The sequence below is a fragment of the Oncorhynchus keta genome, chromosome 19, assembly GCF_023373465.1.
Source record: "Oncorhynchus keta strain PuntledgeMale-10-30-2019 chromosome 19, Oket_V2, whole genome shotgun sequence".
NCBI classification, from domain to species: domain Eukaryota; kingdom Metazoa; phylum Chordata; class Actinopteri; order Salmoniformes; family Salmonidae; genus Oncorhynchus; species Oncorhynchus keta.
This window is the reverse complement of record NC_068439.1, coordinates 78,204,044-78,213,797: the sequence shown is the minus strand read 5'-3', so window position 1 is coordinate 78,213,797 and position 9,754 is coordinate 78,204,044.

Below are 9,754 nucleotides of genomic sequence, written 5' to 3'. Positions count from 1 at the left end.
GGTAAAGCTCCGCCTTATCTCAGTTCACTGGTCACGATGGCAACACCCATCCGTAGCACGCGCTCCAGCAGGTGTATCTCACTGATCATCCCTAAAGCCAACACCTCATTTGGCCGCCTTTCGTTCCAGTTCTCTGCTGCCTGTGACTGGAACGAATTGCAAAAATCGCTGAAGTTGGAGACTTTTATCTCCCTGACCAACTTCAAACATCTGCTATCTGAGCAGGTCACTGCAGCTGTACATAGTCTATCGGCAAATAGCCCACCCATTTTTACCTACCTCATCCCCATACTGTTTTTATGTATTTACTTTTCTTTTGCACACCAATATCTCTACCTGTACATGACCATCTGATCATTTATCACTCCAGTGTTAATCTGCAAAATTGTAATTATTCGCCTACCTCATGCCTTTTGCACACAATGTACAGTGCCTTGCGAAAGTATTCGGCCCCCTTGAACTTTGCGACCTTTTGCCACATTTCAGGCTTCAAACATAAAGATATAAAACTGTATTTTTTGTGAAGAATCAACTACAAGTGGGACACAATCATGAAGTGGAACGACATTTATTGGATATTTCAAACTTTTTTAACAAATCAAAAACTGAAAAATTGGGCGTGCAAAATTATTCAGCCCCTTTACTTTCAGTGCAGCAAACTCTCTCCAGAAGTTCAATGAGGATCTCTGAATGATCCAATGTTGACCTAAATGACTAATGATGATAAATACAGTCCACCTGTGTGTAATCAAGTCTCCGTATAAATGCACTGTGATAGTCTCAGAGGTCCATTAAAAGCGTAGAGAGCATCATGAAGAACAAGGAACACACCAGGCAGGTCCGAGATACTGTTGTGAAGAAGTTTAAAGACGGATTTGGATACAAAAAGATTTCCCAAGCTTTAAACATCCCAAAGAGCACTGTGCAAGCGATAATATTGAAATGGAAGGAGTATCAGACCACTGCAAATCTACCAAGACCTGGCCGTCCCTCTAAACTTTCAGCTCATACAAGGAGAAGACTGATCAGAGATGCAGCCAAGACGCCCATGATCACTCTGGATGAACTGCAGAGATCTACAGCTGAGGTGAGAGACTCTGTCCATAGGACAACAATCAGTCGTATATTGCACAAATCTGGCCTTTATGGACGAGTGGCAAGAAGAAAGCCATTTCTTAAAGATATCAATAAAAAGTGTCGTTTAAAGTTTGCCACAAGCCACTTGGGAGACACACCAAACATGTGGAAGAAAGTGCTCTGGTCAGATGAAACCAAAATTGGCAACAATGCAAAACATTATGTTTGGTGTAAAGGCAACACAGCTCATCACCCTGAACCTACCATCCCAACGGTCAAACATGGTGGTGGCAGCATCATGGTTTGGGCCTGCTTTTCTTCAGCAGGGACAGGGAAGATGGTTAAAATTGATGGGAAGATGGATGGAGCCAAATACAGGACCATTCTGGAAGAAAACCTGATGGAGTCTGCAAAAGACCTGAGACTGGGACGGAGATTTGTCTTCCAACAAGACAATGATCCAAAACATAAAGCAAAATCTACAATGGAATGGTTCAAAAATAAACATATCCAGGTGTTAGAATGGCCAAGTCAAAGTCCAGACCTGAATCCAATTGAGAATCTGTGGTAAGAACTCAAAACTGCTGTTCACAAATGCTCTCCATCCAACCTCACTGAGCTCGAGCTGTTTTGCAAGGAGGAATGGGAAAAAATGTCAGTCTCTCGATGTGCAAAACTGATAGAGACATACCCCAAGCGACTTATAGCTGTAATCGCAGCAAAAGGTGGCGCTACAAAGTATTAACTTAAGGGGGCTGAATAATTTTGCACGCCCAATTTTTCCATTTTTGATTTGTTAAAAAAGTTTGAAATATCCTATAAATGTCGTTCCACTTCATGATTGTGTCCCACTTGTTGTTGATTCTTCACAAAAAATACAGTTTTATATCTTTATGTTTGAAGCCTGAAATGTGGCAAAAGGTCGCTAAGTTCAAGGGGGCCGAATACTTTCGCAAGGCACTGTATATAGACTCCCCCTTTTTTTTCCTACTGTGTTATTGACTTGTTAATTGTTTACTCCATGTGTAACTCTGTGTTGTCTGCTCACACTGCTATGCTTTATCTTGGCCAGGTCGCAGTTGCAAATGAGAACTTGTTCTAAACTAGCCTACCTGGTTAAATAAAGGTGAAATCATTTTTTTTTTAAAGCTCTTCCCTGGAGAAAGCTCTTCCCTGAAGGAAGCTCTTGCCTGGAGGATCTGGAGGAAGCCGTTCCCTGGAGGAAGCTCTTCCCTGGAGAAAGCTCTTCCCTGAAGGATCTGGAGGAAGCCCTTCCCTGGAGGAAGCTCTTCCCTGAAGGATCTGGAGGAAGCCGTTCCCTGGAGGAAGCCGTTCCCTGGAGGAAGCTCTTCCCTGAAGGATCTGGAGGAAGCCCTTCCCTGGAGGAAGCTCTTCCCTGAAAGAAGCTCGTCCCTGAAGGATCTGGAGGAAGCCCTTCCCTGGAGGAAGCCCTTCCCTGGAGGAAGCTCTTCCCTGAAGGATCTGGAGGAAGCCGTTCCCTGGTGGAAGCTCTTCCCTGAAGGATCTGGAGGAAGCTCGTCCCTGGAGGAAACTCTTCCCTGAAGGATCTGGAGGAAGCCCTTCCCTGGAGAAAGCTCTTCCCTGGAGGAAGCTCTTCCCTGAAGGAAGCTCTTCCCTGAAGGAAGCTCGTCCCTGAAGGATCTGGAGGAAGCCCTTCCCTGGAGGAAGCCCTTCCCTGGAGGAAGCCCTTCCCTGGAGGAAGCTCTTCCCTGAAGGATCTGGAGGAAGCCGTTCCCTGGAGGAAGCTCTTCCCTGAAGGATCTGGAGGAAGCTCGTCCCTGGAGGAAGCTCTTCCCTGAAGGATATGGAGGAAGCTCTTCCCTGGAGGAAGCTCTTCCCTGAAGGATCTGGAGGAAGCTCTTCCCTGGAGGAAGCTCTTCCCTGGAGGAAGCCCTTCCCTGGAGGATCTGGAGGAAGCTCTTCCCGAAGGATCGTGACTAGATAATACAACACAAGGGAGAGGGGGAAGAAGAGAGGAATGTGATGAGGATGAGGACAGATATGAGGACAGAGACAGAGAGAGAGACACATAGAGAGAGAGAGGGAGAGAGAGAGAGAGAGAGAGAGAGAGAGAGAGAGAGAGAGAGAGAGAGAGAGAGAGAGAAAGATGTGGGAGGAGGGAGGAGGGATTTACAGGCCTAAAGGTCATACATAGTTTTCAAGGTTATTAAAAACAAGTCCAAGCTCTTTCATTATTTTCTACAGAAATAGACTCTGATAAATAGTGCATTCGGAAAGTATTCAGACATTTTATTAGGTTACAGCCTTATTCTAAAACTGATTCAATTTTTTTAAATCCTCTATCTACACACAATATCCTATAATGACAAAGTGCAAACAGTTAAGCATTCAGACCCTTTGCTATGATATTCGAAATTTAGCTCAGGTGCATCCTGTTTCCATTGATCATCCTTGAGATGTTTCACAACTTGATTGGAGTCCACCTGTGGTAAATACAATTGATTGGACATGATTTGGAAAGGCACATAGTCACGTTCTTTCAAAATCGAACCCAGATTTTTCCGACGGTATAAGCGGGGGCAGGAATACGGCGACGATTCGCCTGGATCTGATACCGGTCAGAAACCTTAAGGAGGGCCTTCCTGGCCCGATGCCAGGTGCGGTGGCAACGACGAATGTGGGTCTGGACAGAAGGAACCGAGAGATCCCGCTCCTGAGAAGGAAACAAGGGAGGTTGGTAACCGTACAGGCACTGGAAGGGCGACATCCCAGTGGCAGATGAAGGGAGAGTATTATGAGCAGACTCGACCCAGGGTAATTGAGAGGACCAAGAGGTGGGATCAGAGGAAACAAGACAGCGCAGCGTGGACTCCATCTTCTGGTTGGCTCTCTCCGCCTGACCATTAGATTGGGGGTGAAATCCAGATGTGAGACTGACTGTAGCTCCAATGGCCAAACAGAAGGATTTCCAGACAGCAGAGGTAAACTGAGGACCACGGTCAGAAACAATGTCACAGGGCAACCCGTGGACCCTGAACACCTCCCTAACCAGGATCTTGGACGTCTTGGCAGAAGGCAGCTTCGAGAGGGGAACAAAGTGGGCAAACTTGCTGAATCTATCCACAATGGTCAGAATAACCGTGTTACCAACAGAAGAGGGCAACCCCGTGACAAAATCCAGGGCCAGATGCGACCAAGGTCGCCGGGGAATAGGTAGGGGGTGAAGAAGCCCAGAGCTGGCCGGATTGGTATTCTTATTCTGCGCACAAACAGGACAAGCGGCAACAAACCTCCGGGTATCTTCTCCCATGGCAGGCCACCAAAATCGTCTGCGCAGTAGCGCCATAGTCCGAGCAACACCAGGGTGACAAGCTATCTTGCTGGCGTGGGACCACTGAAGGACAGCAGAACGAACCGACTCAGGCACGAACAACCGACTGGGTGGACCGTTACTGGGCCCGGGCTGTGTCCGAAGAGCCGCCATCATCACCTCCTCCTCAATCCTCCATGTAACGGCTCCTCCATGTAGTTTACAGGCTCCCACGAAAATCACACTTCTCAGCCTTCACGAACAGACGGTTCTCCAATAACCGCTGCAGGACCTGCTTGACATGCTGAACGTGGCTAGAAAGCTCCTTCGAGAAGATGAGGATATCATCAGGGTAAACGAACACAAAAATACCAATCATATCTCTCAGAACGTCACACAGCAGGAGCGTTGGTCAGTCCAAACGGCATCACCTGGTACTCGAAATGTCCCATCGGAGTATTGAACCCAGTCAACCATTCGTCCCCCTCTTTGATCCGAACCAAATGATAAACATTACGTAAATCAAGCTTCGGAAAAACCGTAGCACCCTGTAAAGAATCGAAAGCCGAGCTCATCAAGGGCAGGGGATACTTGTTCTTGACCGTAATATCATTCAAACCCCGATAATCAATACACGGTCGAAGAGAGCCATCCTTCTTGCTCACAAAAAAAAATCCTGCTCCTAGAGGTGATGACGAGGGCCGAATGAGACCTGCAGCTAGAGACCCCCTGATGTAGGTCTCCAAGGCCTCACGTTCAGGTCGAGAGATACTGTATAACCGTCCCTTGGGAAAGGCAGCTCCAGGAAACAGATTAATCGCACAGTCATAAGGTCGGTGGGGAGGAAGGTACAGAGCCTTCTGTTTACTGAATACTTCACCCAACTCGTGATATGTTTCTGGAACCAGGGACAAATCAGGAGGAACAGAGTCACTGACCTGACTGGAAACAGCAGGAGAACAGGCAGTCCTAAGGCAGTTAGCATGACAATCAATGCTCCAACTAGTTACCTTACCCATCATCCAATCAAACGAGGGATTGTGTTCCTTCAGCCAGGGGTAACCAAGAACCAGAGGAACATGGGGCGAGGACAGAATGAAGAAGGAGATAAACTCTGAATGATTCCCCGACAACAACATCTTAACCGGTTCAGTCCTCATAGTGATCCGTGCCAGACTACTGCCGTTCAGAGTGGTTGCTTCAATGGCTTCCGGCAATTGCTCCTTGGAAAGCCCCAGCTGTTCCACCAAGTCGGCATCAATATATATGCCATTTAGCAGACGCTTTTATCCAAAGCGACTTACAGTCATGTGTGCATACATTCTACGTATGGGTGGTCACGGGAATCGAACCCACTACCCTGGCGTTACAAGCGCCATGCTCTACCAACTGAGCTACAGAAGGACCACGATCAATAAAGCTGCCATCGGCACCTGAATCGATAAAAGCGTTCATCTCTAAGCTCTGATCCTTATTCATAAGGGTCGCAGGAAAACGGGGTCTGACAGGATCTTTGAGAGGTTGAAACTGGCTCGCTAAAATTCCTCCCAAAACTAGCGAGCCGGGCAGTTTAACGGGCGCTGTGGACAAGCGGAGATGTAATGTCCCGAGCTACCACAGTAGAGACAGCTGTTGGTCTCACGTCTACGTTGGCGCTCCTCCTTAGTTAGCCCGTGTCGCCCCACTTGCATTGGTTCAGGATCTGGTGGCAAGACCCCTCCACTAATCCCGTGTGGGGAATAACGATCAATACGTTCTGGTTCACTTCCTGAACCGAATGGTAACCGAGTTGCTGATTGATTGGATGGGCCCCACTGCTTCTCCCTCCTTCTCTCTCGGACTCTATTATCTACCCGAATAGATAAAGTGACCAAGCTGTCTAGGTCACTAGGCTCTGGATAGGATATCAGCTCGTCCTTGAGTTGCTCCGACAACCCCTGGTAAAAAGCCGCTTGTAGTGACTCCTCATTCCAACCACTCTCCACAGACAATGTCCTGAACTCGATCATAAAGTCTGCCACACTGCGAGCTCCTTGGCGAAGAGTGAACAAACGTTTAGCTGCGTCCTTACCTCGAACTGGATGGTCAAAAAGCTTTCTCATCTCTCCCGTGAAATCCTGGTATGAAGCCATGCAGGTCTCCTGTCGTTCCCAAACGGCTGAAGCCCATTCCAGAGCTCTTCCACACAGCAGTTCAATAACAAAGGCTATCCTAGCCTTGTCAGTGGCGTAAGAATGGGGCTGCAGATCAAACACTAACCCACACTGCATAAGAAACGAACGGCATCTTCCCAAATCCCCTTCATATTTATCAGGCGTCGGTACCTTGGGTTCACGGAAGGAAACCGCACCAGACACGGCAGGTGAGATGGGTGAAACAGGTGGTGAATGAATTGCCGGCAAACTGAGCTGATCCTGGATTTGTGTCAAGCTAGCAGATAAGTTCTGGATTGAACCCGCTATCTCCTGTAGCGCCGTCTTGTGTTGTCCCAATGTCTTCCCCTGCTGGTTAATGGCATGGCAAACTGAGTCCAGGTCCGCTGGGTTCATCCTTGGCCGGATCGTTCTGTCACGTTCTTTCAAAATCGAACCCAGAAGCAGACCAGGACAAGGACAGTAGGAAGAAGGTGAGTATTTATTTACAAGTGAATGTGAATGGGTAGATATATCCAGGTGGTGTAGCGGGCAGCGGTGGTGAGTTGATGGGAGTAATTAGGTGGATCCAATGGGGTAGCGGAATCCTCCGACGACCAGGCGGGAATGGGGTAAATGATCCGGGTGAGTAATGTTCATGGCTAACGATCCGGCAGGGAATGGATGTCAGGTCCGGGCTTATGAAGAGGAGAGATGATGATCAGGACCAGGTATGCAGATAGCTGATGGGATACAGGTGCGGGTAATCAGAACTCCCAACTGGCTACATTGCCCGGCAACCAGACAGGGTGCGTTCCAGGACGCCGGAAAAAACACTCCAGGACAGAACACAGGCAAAAAACAGACTCAGGAAACGGGATTCGTGACACACATTCCTGTCTTTATAAGTTCCCACAGCATATCAGAGCAAAACCCAAGCCATGAGGCCGAAGGAATTGTCCTGCAGTTAGACTATAGCTCTATAGAGGAGAGGACCTGACAGTCCTACAGTTAGATTATAGCTCTATAGAGGAGAGGACCTGGCAGTCCTACAGTTAGACTATAGCTCTATAGAGGAGAGGACCTGACAGTCCTACAGTGTATCGAGGAAAACCCTCAGCCAAACCTCTAGACAGGCATGGCAGACTGAGCCACTGTTTCCCACAGCCACCGTGCCGCAGACAGCAGCCACACACTCACAGACAGCAGCCACACACTCACAGACAGCAGCCACACACTCACAGACAGCAGCCAAACACTCACAGACAGCAGCCAAACACTCACAGACTGCAGCCACACACTCACAGACAGCAGCCACACAGATGCATAGCTCCATCTAGTGGTGGAGGGAATAAATGCAGTTGGATGACATTTGACGTTGTCCACAGACACTGATAAAAGGTCCTTTTTTAAAATTTCACCTCTGAATGAAAAAGGTTAGGATACATTAAGGATAAGCTGATCCCAGATCTGTGAATTTACATGAGGGCAAGTTCTAGCCAGAGCAGGTTTTTGGTAGTTGTCTTCTAGTCTTCAAAATCCCAGCATCTGTTTGGCATAAAGGGCCACCTACATAGAAGGCTTTATGCCCTGCTTCCCATAGCCTACAACAAAAGGATCTGCCGTGCTGTTTATGAGACACATCCAAATACACCCCATTGTAAATCAGCAGCATCTTATCCGGTACTCACAAACAATGCAGTAGAACCATACAGAGTCAGCTGTTACTATAGAGACCTGTAACACTGATGACAGTTGACAACAAACAACAGAATAGAACCATACAGAATCAGCTGTTACTATAGAGACCTGTGACACTGTTGACAGTTGACAACAAACAACAGAATAGAACCATACAGAGTCAGCTGTTACTATAGAGACCTGTGACACTGTTGACAACAAACAACAGAATAGAACCATACAGAATCAGCTGTTACTATAGAGACCTGTGACAATGATGACAGTTGACAACAAACAACAGAATAGAACCGTGAAGAGTCAGCTGTTACTATAGAGACCTGTGACACTGATGACAGTTGACAATAAACAACAGAATAGAACCATACAGAGTCAGCTGTTACTATAGAGACCTGTGACACTGTTGACAACAAACAACAGAATAGAACCATACTGAGTCAGCTGTTACTATAGAGACCAGTGATGCTGATGACAGTTGACAATAAACAACAGAATAGAACCATACAGAGTCAGCTGTTACTATAGAGACCAGTGACACTGTTGACAACAAACAACAGAATAGAACCATACAGAGTCAGCTGTTACTATAGAGACCTGTGACACTGTTGACAACAAACAACAGAATAGAACCATACTGAGTCAGCTGTTACTATAGAGACCAGTGATGCTGATGACAGTTGACAATAAACAACAGAATAGAACCATACAGAGTCAGCTGTTACTATAGAGACCAGTGACACTGTTGACAACATACAACAGAATAGAACCATACTGAGTCAGCTGTTACTATAGAGACCAGTGATGCTGATGACAATTGACAATAAACAACAGAATAGAACCATACAGAGTCAGCTGTTACTATAGAGACCAGTGACACTGTTGACAACAAACAACAGAATAGAACCATACTGAGTCAGCTGTTACTATAGAGACCTGTGACACTGATGACAGTTGACAATAAACAACAGAATAGAACCATACAGAGTCAGCTGTTACTATAGAGACCAGTGACACTGTTGACAACAAACAACAGAATAGAACCATACAGAGTCAGCTGTTACTATAGAGACCAGTGACACTGTTGACAACAAACAACAGAATAGAACCATACAGAGTCAGCTGTTACTATAGAGACCTGTGACACTGTTGACAACAAACAACAGAATAGAACCATACTGAGTCAGCTGTTACTATAGAGACCAGTGACACTGTTGACAACAAACAACAGAATAGAACCATACTGAGTCAGCTGTTACTATAGAGACCAGTGACACTGTTGACAACAAACAACAGAATAGAACCATACTGAGTCAGCTGTTACTATAGAGACCAGTGATGCTGATGACAGTTGACAATAAACAACAGAATAGAACCATACAGAGTCAGCTGTTACTATAGAGACCAGTGACACTGTTGACAACAAACAACAGAATAGAACCATACTGAGTCAGCTGTTACTATAGAGACCAGTGATGCTGATGACAGTTGACAATAAACAACAGAATATAACCATACAGAGTCAGCTGTTACTATAGAGACCAGTGACACTGTTGAC